At 32.5% G+C, this 22,810-nt stretch overlaps 4 pseudogenes across 3 annotated transcripts; 1 reads left to right on the forward strand and 3 right to left on the reverse strand.

Moving 5' to 3' along the window:
• Positions 1-2,913: 2,913 nt before the first annotated feature.
• Positions 2,914-3,689, reverse strand: LOC149518083 (uncharacterized; annotated as a pseudogene).
• A 1,185-nt stretch (positions 3,690-4,874) lies between these two features.
• LOC149518084 (disease resistance protein RPM1 pseudogene) lies at positions 4,875-8,796 on the forward strand (annotated as a pseudogene). Its single transcript, XR_016343578.1, has 2 exons — positions 4,875-7,850; positions 8,461-8,796. The product of XR_016343578.1 is annotated as a disease resistance protein RPM1 pseudogene (transcript).
• Positions 8,797-10,054: 1,258 nt separating this feature from the next.
• LOC149518085 (large ribosomal subunit protein bL17c-like) lies at positions 10,055-16,791 on the reverse strand (annotated as a pseudogene). The gene is made up of 2 exons (XR_016343582.1): positions 16,323-16,791; positions 10,055-10,747 (listed from the first exon to the last, which is right to left on the reverse strand). The product of XR_016343582.1 is annotated as a large ribosomal subunit protein bL17c-like (transcript).
• A 3,914-nt stretch (positions 16,792-20,705) lies between these two features.
• On the reverse strand, positions 20,706-22,540 carry LOC111276931 (cytochrome P450 89A2 pseudogene; annotated as a pseudogene). Its single transcript, XR_016343579.1, has one exon. The product of XR_016343579.1 is annotated as a cytochrome P450 89A2 pseudogene (transcript).
• Between the last annotated feature and the right edge of the window lie 270 nt (positions 22,541-22,810).

Genomic DNA, 22,810 nt, shown 5'->3' on the forward strand with positions numbered 1-22,810 from the left:
TTCTTGAAGAGGAATAAGCACTTTCCTATTCTATTTTAAAAAGAAAAAAATATATGAAAATGTTAATAAGGTCTTGACAAAAGAAGTTTTCTATAAAAAATTTACTATTCAATTCATTATGAAGTAGATCATCTACTTCATGAAAAGTTTCACGAATATTTTTTTCAATTTATTTAAAAACTAATGGCATTTCAAAAGCATTTCCTAAAATTAAATTTAGATTAGATCATGATATTTACGATATACTTAGTATCGAAATGTGGTTGTAGGTATTATAACTTTTAAAAATTTAACCTTTCATTTGATAAGGTATTTAAAATTTTTTTTACTTTGTAAAAAACGTTGAATATTTTTCTTATGTACATTTTACTTTAACAAGTTTAATAAGACTCTTTCAAAGAGAAAGATTTAGCCATACCTAATCTGAGAAGTAAAAAAGGTGCTTTATGAACTAGATTTATTACCTATTAGTACAGATACTGAAATATGAAATTATTGCTTTTGATAAATTTGAAAATTTAAGTCAAGTCTCCAAGGAGTGTAATAGTGCCACTTTCCTTAAGGTTTTATTTGCCTCAAATATATTATTTACTTAGTAGGTGAGCAAAAGGATTGCAAGCAATAAACTTCAAGGATATAATAAAGCCTAGTGATTGACTACATTTTGCACTATCGAAATCAGTCCATCGAGCATTCACCGACGTATTGCAAGATCACTAACTTCTATAAGGGTTTTTTGTAGTAAAACTTTTATAAAAGAAATCTAGAGTATTTTAAATAGATAAAAACTGTCTATTTTTGAATAATTGAAACTGTTTCATTATGAATGGACATATATGTCCCTTACTTTAAATTAATCTATTCCTTGTTTTTGTGTAAAGCTCTTGGCTACCAACCTTGGTTTAAATTTATCTATGGTACTATCCACCTTCATTTTCTTTTTAAAAATCCATTTACAATCTATTGGATTAGAACCTGATAGAAGGTCAACCAAAATCCAAGTGTTATTTCCCATTATTGAGTCCATTTCATCATTTATTATTTCTCTCCAAAAAGCAGAATCTTGAGACTTGATTGCTTTTTCATATCTAACAAGATCAAACTCCGCATTAAAATAATAAGAAATTTTATTGTTTATGCTTTCACCAATGCCTTCCATAAGAAACATAAAGAAATCTAATCCAAAATCTTTTGCCTTTCTAACCCTTTTGCTTGTCCTTATTTCTTGACAAAATTCATTGTTAATTTCAGTTTGTTCTAACATATTTGGAATTTCTTTTCCATTTATAGGATGAATTGCTTGTAATGGTTATAGTTGTCTTGAAATATATTTAAATCTATTTTCATAAAAAATTGCATCTCTTGATTCAATAATAGTATTAAGTAAAATTGAATCATTTGGTTCAATAACCATGAACTAATATGCTTTACTATTTTTTATATATCCTATAAATATGCTTTCTATTCCTTTTTCACCCAACATTTTCCTTTTGGGTTCTGAAATTTTAACTACAGCTCTACATCCCCAAATCCTTAAATAATAAATATTTGGTTTTCTTTTCTTCCATTATTCATATAGGGTTATTTTTGTTTCTTTGTTAGGAGTTCTATTTAGTATATGACAAGCTATTAAGAAAGCTTCACCTCGAAATCCTTGTCTAATACTAGAATATGATAACATTACATTTACCATTTCTATTAAGACCCTATTCTTCCTTTCAGCTACACCATTCTATTGCGGTATATAAGGAGCTATAAATTGGTGGATTATTCGAGTGGATTTAAAGTAACTTGGACTATAACATTCTTTACCCTTATCCGACCTCAAGCACTTAATAAAAGATTCACACTGAAGTTCAACTTCAGATTTATATATCAAGTACTTTATTTTTGGAACATAACAGATAAATATAATAATATCTAGTACAATCTTCTATGAATGTGACAAAATATTTCTTTTCAGATAATGTAAAAGGCTATGCATATCACAAACATCACTGTGAATTAACTCAAGTAACTTTGTATTTCTTTTAACCTTAGGAAAAGAAGTTTTGGTAATCTTAGTCAACATGTATGTATTACATTTATTAATGTCATGTTTAAATTCAGGAATTGATAGAAGCTTACTCATATCATGCAATTTTCTATAATTTAAATGACCTAATCTGTAATGACATAAATATGAAGATTCAACTATATAAGCAGAAACAACATTCTTATTCTTATTAACAATATTGAGTTTGAACATTCTCTCATACATATACCCTTTCCTAATAAAAATTTCTCTTTTAGACAAAATGAATTTATCTACCTCAAATACAAGCTTAAAACCAAACTTGTTCAACAGACTTCCAGGCATTAAGCTTTTCTTAACTTCTAATACATAATAAACATCATTCAAAGTTAGAGTTTTTTCATAAGTGAATTCAAAGTCAACAGTCTATTTGCCTTTGATTGTTGCTATAAAAGAATTTCTCATGTAGAGAACACTGCCATATTCACTTGGTTTGAATGTTATGAACATGCTTTTGTCCTTACACACATGTTTTGTTGCCCCATAATCAACCCACCCATCACTTTGAAGCATGTTGATCTTGGAAATCATGGCAACAAATAGTTTAGAAGTATCACCTTTTGAGGAATCATTTTTCTTCTGTAGCAACCGACATTCTTTCTTGAAATGTCTTAGCTTACCACAATGGTAACATGAGCCTTTTTGTCTTTTTTTATTCTGTTTTAATTTAGGTCCATTAGTAATCTACTTAAACTTAATCTTTTTTAATTAGGCTTTGTGGTCTGTCTTTCTTCCAAAACATGAACTTTGGCATCACCAAAATCAAAATTCTATTCTTACTTTTTGTATTCCTCTTCAATTCAAAGATGATTAGCCAAAGCCTTAAAAGTGATTTTCTTTTATTTTTTATGTTTCAGACTTTTTTTAAAGTCCTTCCACAATGGAGAAAGTTTGTCTATTACAAAAGACACAATAATTGTTTCATCTATACTCATATTATATTGTTTAAATTAATTAAGCATTTTTTCAATTTCATGCAATTGTTCAACCACAATACGTCCATCAACCATATGATAATTATTTAAATAAATAATGAGAAATTTCTTACTTGTTGCATCCTCGGTCATATACCTGATTTTCAATTTATCCCATAACTCCTTTATAGTAGTCTCGTTTTGGTACGTATCAAACAAGCTATCAGACAGATCGTTTAAAATATGGTCTTTAAACATATAGTTTGCATTATCCCATTTTTGCCTTTCCTTTGTTATAGTAATAGATTCTTCTATTTCATTTTCTATTGGCCTGGGAGTAGTTAGAACATATACAACCTTCAAGGTTGAAAGTAAGAAATGTATCTTCTTCTGCCCTCTTTGAAAATTGCCACTGTCAAAACGATCCAATTTGACAAAACTAGAAGCACATTCCCTGAATTTGCTTTTATAGCCGTTGTTGAATTGTATAAAACCTTAAGATTATTAGTACAAATACTGAAAATTTGGAATTACTACTTTTAATATATTGAAAATTTTGAAGAAAGGCTCCAAGACGTATAACTGTGCCACTTTCCTTAATTTTTTATTTGCCCCTACCATATTATTCACTTAATAAGTGTGCAAAAGGGTTGTAAGCAATAAACTTTGAGAATAGAAATAAGTCCAATGACTGACTGCATTTTGTATTGACGAAATTAGTCCATCGAACATTCACCGATGTATCGTAATATCACTAAACTTCTATAAAGGTTTTCTGTAGCAAAATTTTTATAAAAAAAATTTAAAGTTTGAAGAAAGAGGGAAAGTTTCAAGAATTATTTTTCTATTTTTTTCAGAAAACCATAGTAGTTTTATAAAAATAGATAAGTGTCTTTTTCTCCTACAAACATAACTGTCTATTTTAAATAGACAGAAGCTGTCTAGTTTTGAATAATTGAAACTGTTTCATTTTGAACAAATTTATCTGCTTTAAATAAAATTTTATTTATAAATTTTAAATAAAATAATATTTTATTTACTACACTACACTTGTCAAGTGCCAAGTGTCATTAATTAAATATTAATATATACTAATTATTTAATTAATGCAAGACTAATCAAGCTTGAGAAACTAAGCCCATGGTCTATTAGTCACTTAAATCCAACTATAATGAATTTTTAAGTATCTTAATCTAAATAACTTTTTTATTATTTTTATTTTCAATGTGAGATTATTTGTCATATTTTATTTTAAAAATTTCTAACATTACCAACAAATGAAAATAAAGTAAATTTAAAATTTGCTTTTGAATAATTTAACTGACTAAGTTTGTATAATTTTCAAGTTAGAATTGCAATAATTGAGAAAGCCAAAAAAACTATTAAATGAAATCCCGTAGACCTCAGTTCTTTACCCAAGAATCCTTAATATTACTACAACATCAGATGATAAAAGAATTTTTATGATAAGACACTATAATAGACATAATCAGGAACCCTCCGAACCCCAACCGGTTGAATTTTTGAAAAAACTATTTAAAATGAAAGTTATTGATTACTCACGTTGTTGCTATTTCAATATTAAATGAAATTAACAGTAATAGAACGAATCAGAAACTAACCTCTTCAACTATTTTTAATTAAAATGATGAAGAGGTCGTAAACTTGGATATGTCCAATAAAAGTAACCATCAAAATCAATGCAATGACATCCCAGAAGAAGATTCCTTCAAGATAAGATTCCTTCTTAAAAGGAATGGATGAGAGGCAATTTGCTGACAAATTCAACCAAGGTTTACTGTTACCTAGGGTTTATTATTAACTCAACCAGTGTGTAATAAGGGGTCAAACTTTTGTATAAATAGGGGGTGCATATTGTAATGAGCACCAGCTCTTACAACAATATCTTTCCTTCTTTTGTCCTTCCATTTTCCTTTAAGTCTAGCTTTTTCTTTGTTTTCCTGCTTCCTGCTGCTTATTTTGTAAATGGTATAGCCTCCTTGGAACTTTTCCTTGAATGATATAGCAATGGATTTGTCTAGCTCGGTCGATCTAGTAACGGGCAAGGCAATATCCATCTTAGAAAATGAAGTGTCACTGTTGACGGAGGTTAGAGCTGCAATCGACAATGTCAAGCTTGATCTCAAAACCATGAAATCTTTCCTTGAAGATGCTGAAGAGAAAAAAGGAGTAGCAGCCAACAATAAAACAGAGAATGAGTGGGTGGCCAGCGTCCGAGACATTGCCTACGAAATTGAAGATGTCGTCGATGAATTTATGTACCACTTCAACAAGCAAAAACAATGGAGGGGTAAATGCTCAAGTTTTTTGTTAAAGCTTATTCATTTTCCCAAGAATCTGCTGGTCAGGCATCGAGTAGCTGTCAAGTTACAAGACATCGACAAAAGGATTAAGAGAATCACAGAGAGAAGCCAACGATTCCAAGTTTCTCGGTTAGAATCAGGAAAATGTAACGAGAAAAGAGAAGGAAAAACAGTGGCTGCCAATTATGATACTAACTGGGTGAAAAATCTGAGTGAATCTTCTCTTTTTCTTAAAGATGATGAACTTGTTGGAATCGAAAAGGCACAACGTAAGTTGTTGGGATGGTTGATGGATAAAGAGCTTCAAAGGACTGTCATTGCAGTTGTCGGGATGGGCGGTTTAGGGAAAACAACTCTTGCTGCGAACACCTTCAAAAAACCAATTGTCGAGCAACATTTCAAATGCTGTGCCTGGATCACTGTCTCACAACAGTATACGATCGAAGAGCTATTCAATTCCTTGATCAAAGAGGTGAAGAAGAAGGAAAATAGAGAAAATGGTCCACGGATCGAAAACCTGAGCGCCATGACCTATATAGATTTGGTGGAGGAACTGAGGAAGTCCTTGGAGACAAAGAGATATCTAATTGTGTTGGATGATGTTTGGTGCACCGCTGTATGGGAGCGTTTCAGCAACGCACTTCCTACTAGTATGAATGGAAGCCGAATCTTGCTTACCACACGACAGGAGGACGTAGCTTCGTTTGAATTTGGGGTTTTAAGACACCGCCTTCCACTTAAACCCCTAACAGATGCCAAGGGTTGGACCCTTTTTTGCAAGAAAGCTTTCCCCAGCGGGCTTGGCCGATGCCCACCATATCTTGAATCTTTGGCAAGAAAACTGGTTGCAAAATGTGAAGGCTTGCCATTAGCTATTGTGGCTTTGGGTGGTTTGATGGCTTCCAAGAAGTCTACAAGGGAATGGAGTGGAATTTATGAAAACTTAAATTGGGAGCTAAGCGAAAACGATAAACTGAAAAGACTCAAGTATATCTCATTGCTTAGCTACCATGATTTGCCTTACAGACTTAAGCACTGTTTCTTGTATTGTTGCATATTCCCCGAAGATTATGAGATTAAGCGAAAAAGGCTCATTAGACTTTGGATGGCTGAAGGCTTTGTTGAACAGCAGGAAGAAGACCCAGAAGTGGTAGCAGATGGATACCTGGAGGAGTTGGTTTACCGAGGCTTGCTTCAAGTTGTAACGAGGAATGGATCAGGGAGGCCCAAAACATGTAAGATGCACGACATTTTGCGAGAGCTTGCACTGTCAATATCGAAAGAGGAAAAGTTTGTTGCCAAATCTGATGGGAAAGAAGAAGTAGAAGGCGATGGAATCCGTCGTTTGTCAATTGAAGCAAGGGAGAAAGAGATGAAAGCATCAGGCAAGGCTGGTCTATCCAGGCTTCGTTCATTGTTTGTTTTTGCTATTGATGTGGTCTCTCAATCTTCCTTCAATAGGTTACCCTTTGGTTTTAAATTGTTACGAGTGTTGGATTTAGAAGATGCCCCAGTCAATGAACTCCCAGGTGAATTGGTGAAGTTATTCAATTTGAGATATCTTAACTTGACAAGCACTCAAGTGAAGGAGCTTCCGAAATCCATTGGAGAACTTTACAACTTACAGTCTCTACTTTTAAAGAGGACCCAAATTAAAGAGCTTCCGCCAGGAATTGTGAAGTTGAAAAATCTTCGGCATCTAATTGTTTATCGTTACAACGTCACCGGTTTCGAATTCCACTATGCCTTGGGCGCAAGTGTACCATCCAACATTTGCAGGTTAAAGAGCTTACAAGTTTTGAGCTTTGTAGAAGCAAGGGTAAGCTTTATCAAACAACTGAGCAGCATGACCCAACTGAGAAGGTTTAGCATTGCAAATGTGAAGGAAGCTGATGAGAAAATTTTGTGCTTCGCCATCTCAAAAATGAGACGTCTTCACTACTTATTGGTGAAGTCATGTAACGAGGATGAGCAATTAAAGATGGACGCGCTTGAATCAGCCCCTCCTTACCTTGAGAAACTTTTTCTAGCTGGGAAATTAGAGAAGGTGCCGCACTGGTTTCATTCGCTCCATAGCCTTACATGTTTGTACTTACATTGGTCTGGACTGAGGGATGATTTTCTTCCTCACATCCAAGCATTGCCTAATCTGGCAGAAATTTTACTATTAAAAGCTTATGAAGGAGAGAGATTAAACTTCCTTGAAGGTTTCCAAAAGCTTAAGCGGTTACATATTGTTGAATGTCCCCGATTGAAAGAAATTGCGATGAACGAAGGAGTGATGCCTTGTCTTCAAGAGCTAGAAATCGTTAGATGCCAAGAGATGATGACATTGCCGCATGGTTGGGAAAGTCTACCTGATCTAAAACAAGTTTTTTTGCAGGACGTTTCGCGTGGGCTTATAGACAAAATATGTGGATCATCAGAAATTCAGTATCAACCAACAATCAGAGCCGTGGACTTAATCAGGCGAGAAGATCATGGATGGAGGCATAAAATCTACCGTTATTAATGTTTTTCTTCTCTCTCGGTCCAATCGTAAGTTTCATGTTACATTTGTTTTCGTATTTAATTTCCATCATTATTTAGTTTGATTCAATAATTGAGAATCTTTATAAAAAGGGGTTGAAATATTAATTCTATGCTAAATTTAGAGGTGTAAGCCAAGTCCTGCTTAATATGTACTCTATAATATCACCTTATAAATTTTTTTGTAGGATTTATACTCACAAAAAAGCGCGTGCACACACGCACAAGTATTTTCTTTTTTAATAAAATGGAAAGAGAGAATATGATCAAAAATTATTTCTTCATAATATGTGAATCTAACTTGGAAACAAGAGTTTGTTTTTGGTGACGGAATTTAAAAATTCTACAACTGAGTCTATATACATATCCAAAATATAGATTTAATTGTAAATAAAGAAATCAATTCGAAAGATTATTTTTAGTTTTAACACATTTAATTCAAAGGTATGCTTATATTATTTTTAGTTTTAACACATTTAATTCAAAGGTATGCTTATAAATCCGCTTGTAAACTGCCTAAAATGCAAAGTTGACTTAGGTTTTTTTTTTTTTTTTTACTACAATCCTTGATTCAATTTCAATGTGATTTTTAATTCTGTTTATCTTCTTTCCTATCCAGGTAATTCAGGAGCTTAAAATTAAGAAGTCTGGGCCAACAAAATTGCAGTTGATGGAGAGATGGTTATCCTAATACATAATGCATAGCTTTTCATCTTAAATGCTAATTTTCTGTATTGCTATTTTGCTACTCTTGGTTTGTGTAATAATCTTTCTTTTGGGTATCTCGGTCCACTTATGTAATATTGCTATATTATATGGTTTTTATGTAAAAACTATAAGAATGATAATAAATGGTTTGGTATGTAAATTTGGTATCATGAATTTAGAAAAGGGAGTGATATTTATTCTGTAGCCAATCAACTAATTGAATTAAAACGATTTGGTTAATTCCATTAAAATTTAAGTTTAAATCCTCTAATAATTAATCTCGTTGTCATGTATTTCTTATGATTTAAAAAAATTATACGACATCATGGGTGCAGAAATTTGTAGTAAAATTATATTGACTAGTGACATATATTGATAGTGTCTCCAAATTAATGAACTTCACCTTCAGATTATCAATCAATAAAATATGATGAAATGTTTAATAAAAAATACTCTTTTTCCAGTGTATACGTGGTTTGAAAAAAATTAACGATTTTATTTTACACATGATTTTTTTAATACAAATTTATTGAATAGGTAAAGATTGAAAATTTTTTGTTAGTAAAAATAAAATATTTTATTTATAAAATTTAAATTTGTTTCTTACTTTCAATAATTTTTTATGAATTTTTTTTATAAACAATCTCTAAATCCAACGTAAATTTTCATTTAAGACCTTATGGAATAACCTCTTCTCAACTAAAATTAAAAAAAATAAAAACGATATTCCGGCAGTTGCTACGTAATGTATGTCATGTCATGTCGTAACACAGACCTAGGCGATCCAGTCCGCCTCCAATTACGATTCACAATTACCCCTCTCAAGGAAATTCCAGGCAGACCAATATACATACATGCCTAAAGTAACAAATCCAACTAGCAAAAACGTACGTAGAAATCAGCTAAAAACCAATCCAGCTGAAAACCTGTGCTTAACTGACAAACTCTGAATGCTGCTGCTCAGAACCAAACGCTGCCAATTCGCTATCCACCTTTACATTATTCTTTTCCCAACGAAATTTATTTTTAGACAATAAACTCCATAACTGCGACAAGATTGGCGTGGGAAAGGGTGCAATTCCTCTTCAGATAGCACACAAGCACCTATAATGCACAAAAGCAGCATGTCCCCAAACTTTTATCCATCAAATTGCCCGTTTCTTAGTAATGAACACATCCTACCTCTTAGCTTCTACATCTTATTGAGTGATAAACCATGCAGGTTCAGAACCTAATGGCAATAGTTCTAAACATTATTGATGAGATTAAAGGATGAATTCAACTTCAAAAAGAGGCATAAAGTACATTGCAGAATGTGAAAAAGCCAAAAAAGTTGCTAAAGCTACAAGCACTTGGGTATGGTGGGATGGATGAGTGATAAAAAAATGAACATTTGAAAATAGGTATATGCAGTAGTGCATATGGGGGCAGAAATAAGTTAAGTGAATTTGGATTATTTGGTCCTTTTCAACCTGACATGTGAAATATGATAAGGATACCATTAAAGATATGGAGGAAGGTAAATTATAGTATAGTTGTAGCAATTAGAAAGGACAAGGCACTCCATTCATTGCAATTTACCTATGTGCCTCTACTTGGAATAGGATTCATTCAATAAATATTAAACCGGTATGAAATTTAGCTAGAACATCATCTAGCATCAAAGTACAAACATAATTGAAGGTAAACACTTGAACAAATAAGAGAAAGCTTGTTCAGCTGCACTAATTTATATCAAACAGGCAACTGTGCATACAATCATGCAATACGCCTTAACAATGGAAAGTACCTATACAAGTTCAACGTAGGCCATTGGTGCGTTGTCCCCTTCCCTAGGCAGTGTTCTAATAATTCGTGTATATCCACCATTTCTATCACCGTACCTATCTTGCAACTCAGCAAATAGAGCATGCACAATTTGTTTCTCATAAATGATGCCAAGAGCCTGCCTACTTTTGTGAAGAGAACCACCCTTAGCTAAGGTGATCATTTTTGTCAACATAATTCCTCATAGTGCTTGCCCCAGCCCTGGTGGTTTTGATCCGACCATGTTCTAGGAGCTGCATCGTGAGCCCTCGAAGGAGTGCACGAAGCTGGTCAGGAGGCCTGTTGAGTTTAGGTACTCGTCTGCCATGCCTTGGCATAGAATCGACCACCATTATCAATTATGGTGAAATTGTGCTCAAAGCTGGTGAGGTCTGCCAGTTAGTGAGATTAGTAATATAATAATTAGAGTTAAAGATTATAAAAGTATCTGTTTTGCATAACTTGAAAGAAAAAATTATACAAAAAAAAAAAAAAAGCAGAGTTACTAGAGTATAGAAATGATTAAGACAACTGATCTCAAATAAAACACTCAAGAAATAATGTAAAATTTTCAATAGAAATTCTCCAATCTCAATTCTCAGTAATCAATTCCTAATACCAAATTTTCAATTATCAAAAGATAACACTTAAAAGTCTCAATAATCCAAATTTCAGTAATTCATAGTAAATTAATTAAGAGAAAGCTCCATATTTCCTACTCCTAAAACTACCGGAAACTAAATCAATAAAGGTAATTACAAGCAAAAACCAAATCCTTGATATAAATGCAAAATACCAAGCTTATGGGATCCATTATGGTGATATAGTGGAGGCTGATTTAGCTCATAATGATGAAGACATGAACCAACACTCAATTACACCAATTATTGGTCTTATAACTCGTTCTAGAGCTAAAAAGCATTCGGCTCTTAATCTTTTACTTGGATAGATTTCAACTCATATACAGTTATTGTATGGCGGCGAGCCTAGGATGGTCACCTTCATTACTTGTGAAGGTGTTTGTGCACATTTGGGCTGTTTCATGCTATTTGGGTTTATTGCTTGAATTTGAGCTTCACATATTGGGTCATGCTGTCATGGGCCTCACTTATGGCTTAATAAGGCTCACATATGGGCTGTTGCATGTAAGAGATAGATGATTTGAAGATTTGCGGCTGGAAGAATGAAAATATGAAGATTTGTGACTAATCTTGGAAGATTATTAGGTTAATTACTTGTAATCTTTTCTATTTTAGATTTAGTACGTTATCTTTCCTATTTTAGTTTTAGAGATTTTTATCTTTCACCAGATCTGGTAAAAGATCTTATTTATTAAGTATCTTAGATTTTTTTCTTTCCTAGATTTTTCTTTCATTAATCAAGAATATATCTTAGATTCTAGAGTTATAAATGTCTTAGTAATGTAATAGCCACAAATCATTATTGAGAATAATAACTAGAATTGCATTGCATTCTTCTTCAATTCTTATAAAAAAAAATCACCCTTGTTTTGTGGCAAATTACCCAAATTCTTATCATTATTCCTTCTTTCTCTTCTAAGAGTGTATCCAATCAACCCATTGTTTGATTGATTGTGGTGTACCAAATTAACAGTTAATTAAGCTTCGGTTTATGTTCTTTATTTTTTCTTTTCTTGTTTAAACCAATCATTATACTAGCCACAACTCAGCTTCTGAATTTGAGGTGCATCATATTAGTATCAGAGCGTAAGTTTTTGTGGTTTGTGAGTCGAATATTTATAGATTTGATGTTGATTGGAGATATGGCCAAAAGAGGAGTATCGAAGGGGATGTCTCTGGAGCAAGCACAAGTACTAGGATTCCAGAGAAGGCAAGACAAGTTCTAGAAATCCAGCGAAGGCAAGAAGAAATGATGGAACAATTTGCCCGTTTGACTCAAGGTTGTGAAAGATTGGAAGTGCAACAACCCGCAAGACAACGAGGGCCTCAAGTACAAAAAGAGGCTACCCATGATCACGACAAAGATGATGATGAGTCGGTATAGATTGCGGCATGGATGAATACCATGGCCAGAGGAGGAAGCAACCTCAGGAAAACAATCACAACTTTTAAGGGTACTAGTTTAGCTAAGGAGTACTTGAAGTCGATGCAAAGGGTAGAAAAGTGTTCGAGTGCCATGATTATTCTGAATTGAAAAAGTGTATACTTGCTACCCTTGAGTTTACAAATTATGCTAATCTATAGTGGGAGAACATCAAGACGTAAAGGAAGCCTGATGGAGAGGATAAAGTTCAAAGTTGACGTAAGATGAAGAGATTAATGCAGAAATGGTTTGCTCCAAAATATTACCCCCAAGAACTCTACATCAAGCTTCAAAGTCTTTGACAAAAGGTTATGCGCGCGGAAGATTATGTCGAGGAATTTGAGATGATGTTGATGAGGTGCTAGTTGCATGAGCCTCAAGAGCAGACCATCGCAAGATTCTTAGGAGAGCTGAATAGGGAGATTGTGCATACTGTGGAGTTGTAGCCTTATGTATTTTTGGAAAATGTGATTAAGCTTGTCGTAAAAGTTGAATGGCAACTTAAAAGGGGACAAGGTAGATCTAGTGTTTCAAAGCCGATTGGGAGCAAGGGGAATGGATCTACGTCTATACCTCCATGGGCTATTTCTAAGGCGACTCTAAGGAAGCAAAAGAAAGAAAGTTCGAGCAAGCCACCGGTTGAAGTAATGAAAGGGAAAGACAAGGTGGTTGAGCCTACACCTCCAAGGAGAGCTTGAGATACCAAGTTTTTCGAGTATCTCAGTTTGGGGCATATAGTAGTTAAATGTCCAAACAAGAGGGTTATGATTGTTTGAAAAGCACAAATACTATTGAAAGTAAGGATGAGGCAAATTTTGAAGAAGAAGAAAAAGATGGGTTAGAAGAGGATGCCATAGAACATCCAAATGAAGGTGAATACTTGTCATTAGGTGAGCCTTGAATTTACAAGCTAAGGTTAGTGATGAGCAGTGGAAAAACATCATTCACACTAGGTCCACTGTCAATAAAAAATTTTGTGGTGTGATTATTGATGGGGTGAGTTGTACAAATATGGCATCCACTACTTTGGTGGAGAACCTAAATTTAGCCACAATCAAGCATTCTTATTCATACAAACTGCATTGGTTGAATGAGTCAGGGGAGATCAAAGTTATCAAGCAAGTGATGATGCTGTTTTTGATTGAGAAGACCTACAAAGATGAAGTGCCATGTGATGTTGTAGCAATGAGCGTGGGACATCTTTTGCTAGGGCGACCATGGTAGTTTGATAGGTGTACTATACATGATGTTTTCAAAAATACCTATTCTTGCACAAAGGATGGGAAATAAATTGTGTTAGTACTAAGGATGTAATCGAGTCGAGTCGAATCGATACAGTGAGAAGTTTGAGTTCGACTCCTAACTCGTGGCTCAATATTCGGTTCGAACTCAATCGAGTTTCATTTTTCTAGCTTGAGCTCGATTCGTGATCGAAATCGAGCTACTCGAGCTCGTTCGATTAATATATAAAAATAAGTTTGATTTGTATACTCGACAAAAGTTTGATTATTTGTGTTCGAATTCGAATTTGAGATATTTTATTAATTAAAATAATAAAAATATATTTAAATATAAAAACTCGATTAAACTCGTGAGCTACTTAAACCGGGTATAAGAATATTCGAACTCGGCTCAATCGATGAGTCGAGCTCGAGCTCGACTCGATAATAATCGAATTAAATTTGAATTTTATTCGAATCGAACCCGAGTAACTTACGAATACTAATGTATCATTTACACCCTTAATTAGCACCACTCAGCTCACACAAGTGCAAAAGGACCAATTATTGATGGAAAAGGGAAAGAACGAAAGCTTGCTTGTAAAAAAGAAAGAAGTGCAGAGGGCCTTGTCAAATTCTGATTTGGTGTTAATGTTGCTTGTCAAAGAAGTGACTCAAAGGGAGGATTATCCACTACCACCACAAGTTAAGAAGTTATTAGGGGAGTTTGCAGAGGTCTTTCTAGATGAGTTGCAATGGGATTACCACCAATTAAGGGGATTGAGCATCAAATTGATGTTATTCCAAGGGCTGCTTTGCCAAATAGACTTGCTTATAGATGCAATCCCAAGGAAGCCAAAGAACTACAAAGGTAAGTGAATGAGATGTTAGATAGGGGCATTGTGGGAGCCCATAAGTCCTTATTTCGTACCTGCTTTGTTGGTTCCTAAGAAGGATAAGACTATACAGATGTGTGTTGATAGCCGTGCAATCAACAAGATCACTATCAAGTACTGTTATCCACTTCCAAGGCTTAATGACATACTTGACGAGCTACATGGGTCAAGGTTGTTTTCCAAGGTGGATTTGAAGAGCAGGTATCATCAAATTCACACGAAGGAGGGAGATGAATGGAAGAGAGCTTTCAAGATCAAGCATTGATTGTATGAGTGAATGGTGATGCCATTCGGTTTATCAAATGCACCAAGCACATTCATGACACTAATGAAATATGTCTTGCGTAAATTCATTGGTAAGTTTGTTGTGATGCATTTTAATGACATTTTGATGTATAGCAGAAACTTAGAAGAGCATGTGCAGTATCTTAAAGAAGTATTTGAAGTCTTATGACAAGAGAGAATGTTTAGAAACTTGAAAAAGTGCCACTTTTGTCAAGACTTAGTTATCTTTCTTGGTTAGGTGATGTTCCAGCATGGGATTGAAGTTAATAAAGAAAAGGTGAAAGCAATTTAAGAATGGCCATTTCTAACCAATGTTTTGGAAGTAAGAAGTTTTCATGGTTTCACTTCATTCTATAGGAGATTTGTGAAGAATTTCAGCACCATCTTAGCTCCATTGACTGAGTTAATAAAGAAGGGAGTTGTACTCTAATGGGGTGAAGAAGCACAAGGGAACTTTGAGCTTATCAAGGAGAAACTATGGTTTGCTCCGATATTAACCCTTTTTGAGTTTTCGAAGACCTTTGAGATTGAATGTGACGCCTTGGGGGTGGGAATTGGAGCTATGTTAATGTAAGAAAAGAGCCCAATTGCTTACTTTAGTGAGAAGCTTAGTGGGGCTAGCTTAAATTTTTCTATCTATGATAAGGAGTTTTATGTTTTAATTCGTGCTTTGGAGACATGGCAGCACTACTTATTGCTAAAGGAGTTTGTGATTAATATTGATCATGAATCCTTGAAGCACTTGAATTAGAATAAGCTGAATAGAAGACTTACCAAATAGGTTCCCTATGTCATAAAGTACAAGAAGGAAAATCTCAACATTGTGGCAGATACACTTTCAAGGAGGTATGCCTTGATTTCTTGGTTGAATGCTAAATTGATGGGATTTGAGCTACTTAAAGGTCACTATTTAGACGATCCATACTTTGCTTAAACTTATCAATTAATTAAACTTTTGTTTTTTTTTTCATTTTTTGTTTAAACCAACCCTTACACAAACACAACTCAGCTTCTGTGTTTGGGCATCACAAGCACAACCCATAAAACACCTTACTAGAAATAACAAAAAAAACCAGTCCTTGTTCAGCTTGTCTCTGTTCTGCATCAAGAAATGAAATAAAAATAAATAAATAAACCAGTCTTCCTCTCAAACCATATAGCTTTTAAAGGATTAAGACAGTAATAAAACAGTTCAGCATATTCTTGGCACTTAGTTTCTAACTTATCATGATAGAGAGTCAGCTGACAACAACTTGAATGATAACATTACACAAGTATAACAACTTAAGCACAGTAATTGATGCCAAATGAACAAAAATTTAACATTAATTCTAGCATAATTGTTCTTTATAAAAGTACAAAAAAAATGTATTTCATTCACCACACAAAAATAAAAGGTGGGGGCTACAATTTGTTATCTCTAATATTCAGAAAGAAAATTGAAGTGATTATAAGAAAAGGGTATGAAAATGAAAGGGGCAGGAGAGAAGTAATAGTATTACCAGAGAAGCCGAGGGAATGGAGAGGGTTAACAGTAGAGAGAACAGTGAAAGAGCGAACAAGCTGAGGGGATTTGGTCGGAGGATGAAGACGACATGGTAACTTAATGGAACAAGCTGTGGAAGTGAGTGGCGGCAGAGTTTACTTTAAAGACACCACACTCCATCTACTACTCCCACAATCTGTGACCATTGCCATAGCCACCATTTTCAACTCTGGGTTTTATGGATGACCCTGGAAATTGGTGAAAATGGGAATGGATAAGGAATTGTTGTAGAAGAAACTGAATAATTGAAGAAAAAACTGTGAGAGAATTGAGGGCTTTACTTGAAACTTGAAAGATGAATTGGATAGAGATTCAGAGAATGAGGCTGGCCTTCAAACAAACACTTGGTCAATTCTCTGCTTTGCCCTTTGGGCTGAAATGGACGAAACAAATCCAAATTATCTTTAATGGGCCGTTGTGTCTGCGTTTGCTATGAGCATGGGCCTCCAACGTAATTAAATAACATATATTAACAGCTTCTTGACCAAGTGATTGAAGAAGAGGTTATTAGCACTTTGGTCGAGTTACTGGCACCCATTATTTTGGGTCACGAATAATGTTGGAATTCAAAAGGGTCAAAATAAAATAATAAAAAAATTTTAAAATTTTATCATTTTATCATTTTATTTGGATAAATTTTATATTTTTATGATACTCAAATAATTTTTTTATTTTTAATTTGTATTAAAATAAATTTTTAAATTTTAATTTATATCAAAATAAATTAAATAAATTTTAATTTGTACTTAAATAAATTTTTATTATAAATTAATTTTTTGTTTGTAATAAAAATTTGTTTGAATACAAATTAAATTTTTATTGAAAATAAAAATTTATTTGAATTCAAATTCAAAAATAAAATTTTATTTAAACACGATAAAAAATAAAATTTTATTTAAAATATAAAATTATTCAAACACTTTTTTAATATTTTAATCCATTCAAAATTCTGAAGTCCAAGGCGTGCTCCGATGCCACTGAGATAAGCTCTCATTGGTATTACCCTCTCGTACTAATCAAGATATAAAAGATTTTGTTCTACTTCTCCAATCCATCCAATTTTTTGCACAAGATTTTCCCCTTCATCTTGACCAAAATTCAATGCAAAATCAAGCGAAAGCTTCCAAACCAAATGGGCAATGCCAGGAAAGCGGTGTCCTTCGAAATATCAACCGACAACGCCAAGACTACACATGAAAATTTTGCCCAATCACAAAAAACAAAATAAAATTTGCACCAATTAGTGTCTGCATTTCACTTATGTAGACAAACAAAACAGCTAGATTACGTCTGGATTATAAAAGAACAGAATTTAAATTATTGTTAACAAAATTCAACGCGTTGTAATTAATTTGTATGATCATTCAGACAAAATACCATAACTAAGGCGCAAAGTAACAGATTATGCAATTTTATTGTCTGAACTGCAAAATGCTTTCCAGGCCTTGTACCCGATATTTGAGTTGTAACAACAGGATAATTCTAAAAACATTTGTCATCTTTTTTGCTCTTAATTTCTGCCAATGAAATTAGGTTCCAAAGCTGCTACAACCAAAGACAAGCAAACTTGAATTTAGATGGCATGTATATTCCAAAAACCTTAAAAAATGGAAGGCCACGATAAACGCTGTCACTTCTTAACAAAAAATTGGATTGGTAATTAATATAATAGTGCCTATTTATTTCATATTAAACAACTATAAAATAGAAAATATTATAATATTATAATTTATGTTAACATATCAAACATAAAATATATCTTTTAATTTTTACCAAACCTTTATATGAATTTTATTAAAATTTTGAATTATATTGTTTTTATGTTTTTTTAAAGTCAAATTATGATAGTGGTTCCTGTATTCTAACGAAATTTGAAATTTAATTCTTATATTATAATTTATGAAAATATAATTTTCATAGTATTTCGATTGATAATTTTAATCCCATTATTAATCTCGTCAAATTTTTACCATTAAAAATACTAATATGGCATTTGATTAATGACATAGGCAATATAATTGTTGACGTTATATCGACTTTATTGATATGATATTGATTTATAACATTGATTTTGTTGATATAATAGTATAGATGAATAAAATCAGTTGGTAAATTATGTAAATAATTTTTATATTTACATGAAATTTAAATTTTAATCTCTCTGATATAATTTATAAAAATATCATCCATGTACATGTTTAATTTAATAATATTGATTCAATTATTAATCCGGTCAATTACTATTCGTTAATTTTACTTACGTAACTTTTGTCTTTTTATCCAACCATCTCACAATTAAAAAGTCATAAAAAATTCAAAAATTTTTGAAAAATTAGAAAAATAAAAACTAAAAAAATATGATTTTTAGGCTTTTTGAATGTTTTAAAAACATTGAATTAAATTTTTTTTAATATTTTAAAATTTTTAAGAAGAATAAGGTTTTAATTTAAAAAATTCAAATTTATTAATTATTTAGAATTTTTCTTCATTTTTAAAAATATTAAATTTCAATATTAATTTTTAAAAAAATCTGATTTTATTAAAATAATTCAAAAATATTATTTTTTTAAAAAATAAAATATTGGTAAATATTTTAATTTTTTATAAAAATTTTAAAAATATATTTTTTTAAAAAAAATGAATCAGATTTTTCATAAAAATTCAAGAAATATTTATTTTTATAAGAAATTAAAATATTGGGAAAAAATAAAATTAATATTTTTAGAATAAAAAAGTTGTTAAAAAAATTCAAGAAATATGACGTTTTTAAAAAAATTAAAATATTTGAACAAAATTAAATTTAATGTTTTAAAATTTTGGGAAAAACTGAAAAATCATATATTTTTTAATATTTTGAAATTTATAATTTTTTAGATTCTTTAAAAATTTTTAAGATGTTTTTAATTTTTAGATGATTTTCTAAAAATTAATGATAAAGTTAGCAAAGTTAATAGAATAATTGATCATATTAATATTTAGATTAATATTGTTAAATTCAATTTATATAAGGACAAGATTCTTATAAATTGTATTAAAGAAACTAAAATTTAAATTTTGTATGAATACAAGGATCATTTATACAATTTGACAATCGATTTCATTTATTCATATCGTCATACTAGCAGAGTTATCGTCACATTAACAAAGTTAATATCACATCAATAAAGTCAATACTTACATCATTAAATCAACTACTATTTCAATATTTTAACGATAAAAATTTGATAAAATTAATTATTAAAGTAAAAATATCAAATTAAAATAATATAAAAATTATATTTTTATAAATTATAATGGAGAGATTAACTTTTAAATTTTATTAAAATATAAAGCCATTACAATAATTGACCTTCTATATTTTTATATTGTGTTTACAATTGTGATATGAACTACTCATCCTGACCAGAAAATGCATACATAGGAAGTAGTGATTCAGCTTTGTTTTTATTTATTTATTTATTGCATATCAATTAAAACAGCAATACAACAAAGTTTATAAGGTGCAGCTTCGCATGTGGGAACCGTGGATTACAAATTTACTAGGGACAAAACAGCAGCTTCACACCAAGAAGTCATGCGGAGGGTTTTATGGAAGGATTTGAATGTGTTTGACTTCCAATAAAATAACTAAAACTCTACGGTTGATTTTTTGTCGTGCTTTCCAAGATTGAACTTTCTATGCATGTTTTTTTTGACATTTAGGAAAGCTGTTAGTAACTTTGATTCATTTCATGTTATTTCTTTTATTTGCATATTGTATTCGGATTAAGATCAAATGTTCTTAACCCACTATTTATTCAATAAAGCAAAAAATAAGTAACTGACCAAGCCAACTGGATGATAATAACTATTACTTGTCTTGGTAAATAATTTTTTGAAGCAGTGATAGGTTTTTGGGTTTTATCCATTAATCCCTTCTTAGACTGATTCAAGCAAGTAGCAAGTTTATTTACGTGAAATGTAATAAATTTATAAAAAAAATTACTTTCTTAATATATTCAAATCTTATGCAACAAAAAGAGAATATACTCTTTTCGCTATTTAAGTGATCCATTCGATGGTGTCTTATTAATTAACTTTAACTATGAAGAAAACTTCAAAGAAAACTCATTAAAATATCAGCTTTTCCAATGAAATTTGCGTGACAGAAATCCAGGGGATGCCATAAAAATTCCAGGACACCTTGCCAAAAGCAGAATACCATGTCCATATGTTTGTGAAAAGCTTAAATGGTGTGAAACCAATAAAGTTTGTTGCCAATTATTCTGGGAGAAGTAACGGTCTAGGCTGCCCCATTCATTAACTGGTATTCCTTATCAGATCAATTGATGCAGTCATGTCGAAAACTACTTACTATATAAAGTTTTCTAGATTCATGTATAGAAAGAAACATGCATACATATTAAGCACATACTTAATAGCTAAATTGACATCTGACCTCCACCTATATAATTTAATTTCTAAGTAGAAAATCAACACCTTGTCTCTTCCTTGGCGAAATGTGGGCCCTCAATGGATTCTTCATCACAACCGTGAACTCTAGCTTCTCCTCCAAGCTGATCTCATCTCCATCCATAGCCTTCCATTCAAATTTCCAAATCAAATTTGCCACAAAATACTCCAGATGAAGAAGGGCTAAGCCAAGTCCAGGACAAATTCTTCTCCCAACTCCAAAAGGCATCATCTTAATCTCCCTACTTCCTGTTATGTCAAACGCTTCACCACTACTATCATCACTTCCCAAGAACCTCTCAGGCTTAAATGCCATTGGATCCTCCCACACCTTTGGATCCCATCCCATTTCTGCCACCATGAAATTGATAGTTCCATTCTTGGGGACCAAAAATTCTCCCAGGACTGTGTCTTCTGTCACACGATGAGGCACCACAAAGTGCCCTGGTGGGTGCCTTCTTAGCCCTTCCAAAATCACTGCTTTCAAATAAGGCATCTTTGGCAAATCATCTTCTCTGACTTTTTCCTCTTCATCTCCCACAACCCCTTTAATTTCAAGCACTAATTTATCCTGAATATATGGGTATTTCACCAAATTGGCCATAATCCATTGCAAAGCGGTGGAGGTGGTATCAGTGCCACCATTAAGAAACTCAGAGGCCAAACTAACAATTTCTCCTTCATCAAGTTTCCTTTTCTCCTCTGGTAACTCCAAATCCAACAAAGTATCAACATATGCCAAAACATAATCATCACTGTCCTTGCTTAGTTTCTCCTCTTTAGCTTTCTTTCTTGCTCTTATCAAAGGAATCAGCACATCTTCTTGATTCTTACGTAGTTGAAAAAGCTGCCTCCATTGCTTACGAAGCAAAACCTTGGTCACTCTAGGCCAAATGTTAAGTACATTGAATCTTCCAAAACTTAACAGCACCCTTCGCATAACAGCTTCAATTTCTTTGATTTTCTCTTGAGAAAGCTTATCACCAAAACACATCAAAACTAGCAAACAAAAAATAGCATATTGAAAATGAGCCAAAACCTGAACCGATTCTCCAGTTTTAGCCTTTGACTCTAAATTATCAAGAAGAATTTCCAAAACCCATTTACGTGCATGAGAATAGGACTTTATACGTGAAGGATGGAGGATTTCTGAAGTCAGATTCCGCCGCAAAAGCCGCCAGGTTGGGCCATAGGGGGCAGAGTTGATGTTGTGTTGGTTACTAGTCATGATCTTATTAGTAGCAAGAGCTTCGGGGCGGTCTGAAAATAGTGAACCGCTTTGGACTAAAGCCTGGTGAGCAAGGGAACGATCGGAGACGAAGATGTTGGGACGAGGACCAATGTGTAGAGTGACCATGGGACCAAGCTTTGTATGGAGGCTGCGGAGGATTGGTTCGATTTCGAAGAAAGATTTGCGGAGCCATAAAATGTTGCCAATGATAGGGAAAGTGAAAGGGCCTGGAGGGAGATTATGGGGAAGCGTTTTGGAAGGGGAGAAGAGGTTGAGAAAGGCTTTGAGAAGAAGAGAGATGGAAATGGTGAGGAGGATGAGGAACCAAGTTTCCATTGTTTGGATAAGTGGAGATGGTGTGACAAAAGAGAAAATTGACTCTGAGTTTATAGGGTGTGCTTTGTCTTTTTCTGTGGTAGCTGATTATTCACTGCTTTAAATCCTGTTTTGGATTGGTTTTTTTTTATTTTTATTTTTTTTAAGGATAAATATACATTTAGCCCTTTTATTATATATTTTATATCAATTTTGATAATTTTAAAAAATAAATTTTTAATTTGATACTGTAATTTTTATTTCGTTATTTATTTTGTTACTTTGCATTAACGTCATTAACTCAACAATCAATGAAAAAAATGACATAAATATCTAATAAAATATAATTATTTATAAAAAAAATTTAATAAATCCTACATCATCAATTATAATGTTAACATTTAAATTTTTTTCTCAAAATTTTTTTAAAAAATGAATTATTTAAA

Source organism: Durio zibethinus, chromosome 7 (assembly GCF_047325235.1).
Source record: "Durio zibethinus cultivar Kanyao isolate XHJ-2024 chromosome 7, ASM4732523v1, whole genome shotgun sequence".
In the NCBI taxonomy this organism is placed as follows: domain Eukaryota; kingdom Viridiplantae; phylum Streptophyta; class Magnoliopsida; order Malvales; family Malvaceae; genus Durio; species Durio zibethinus.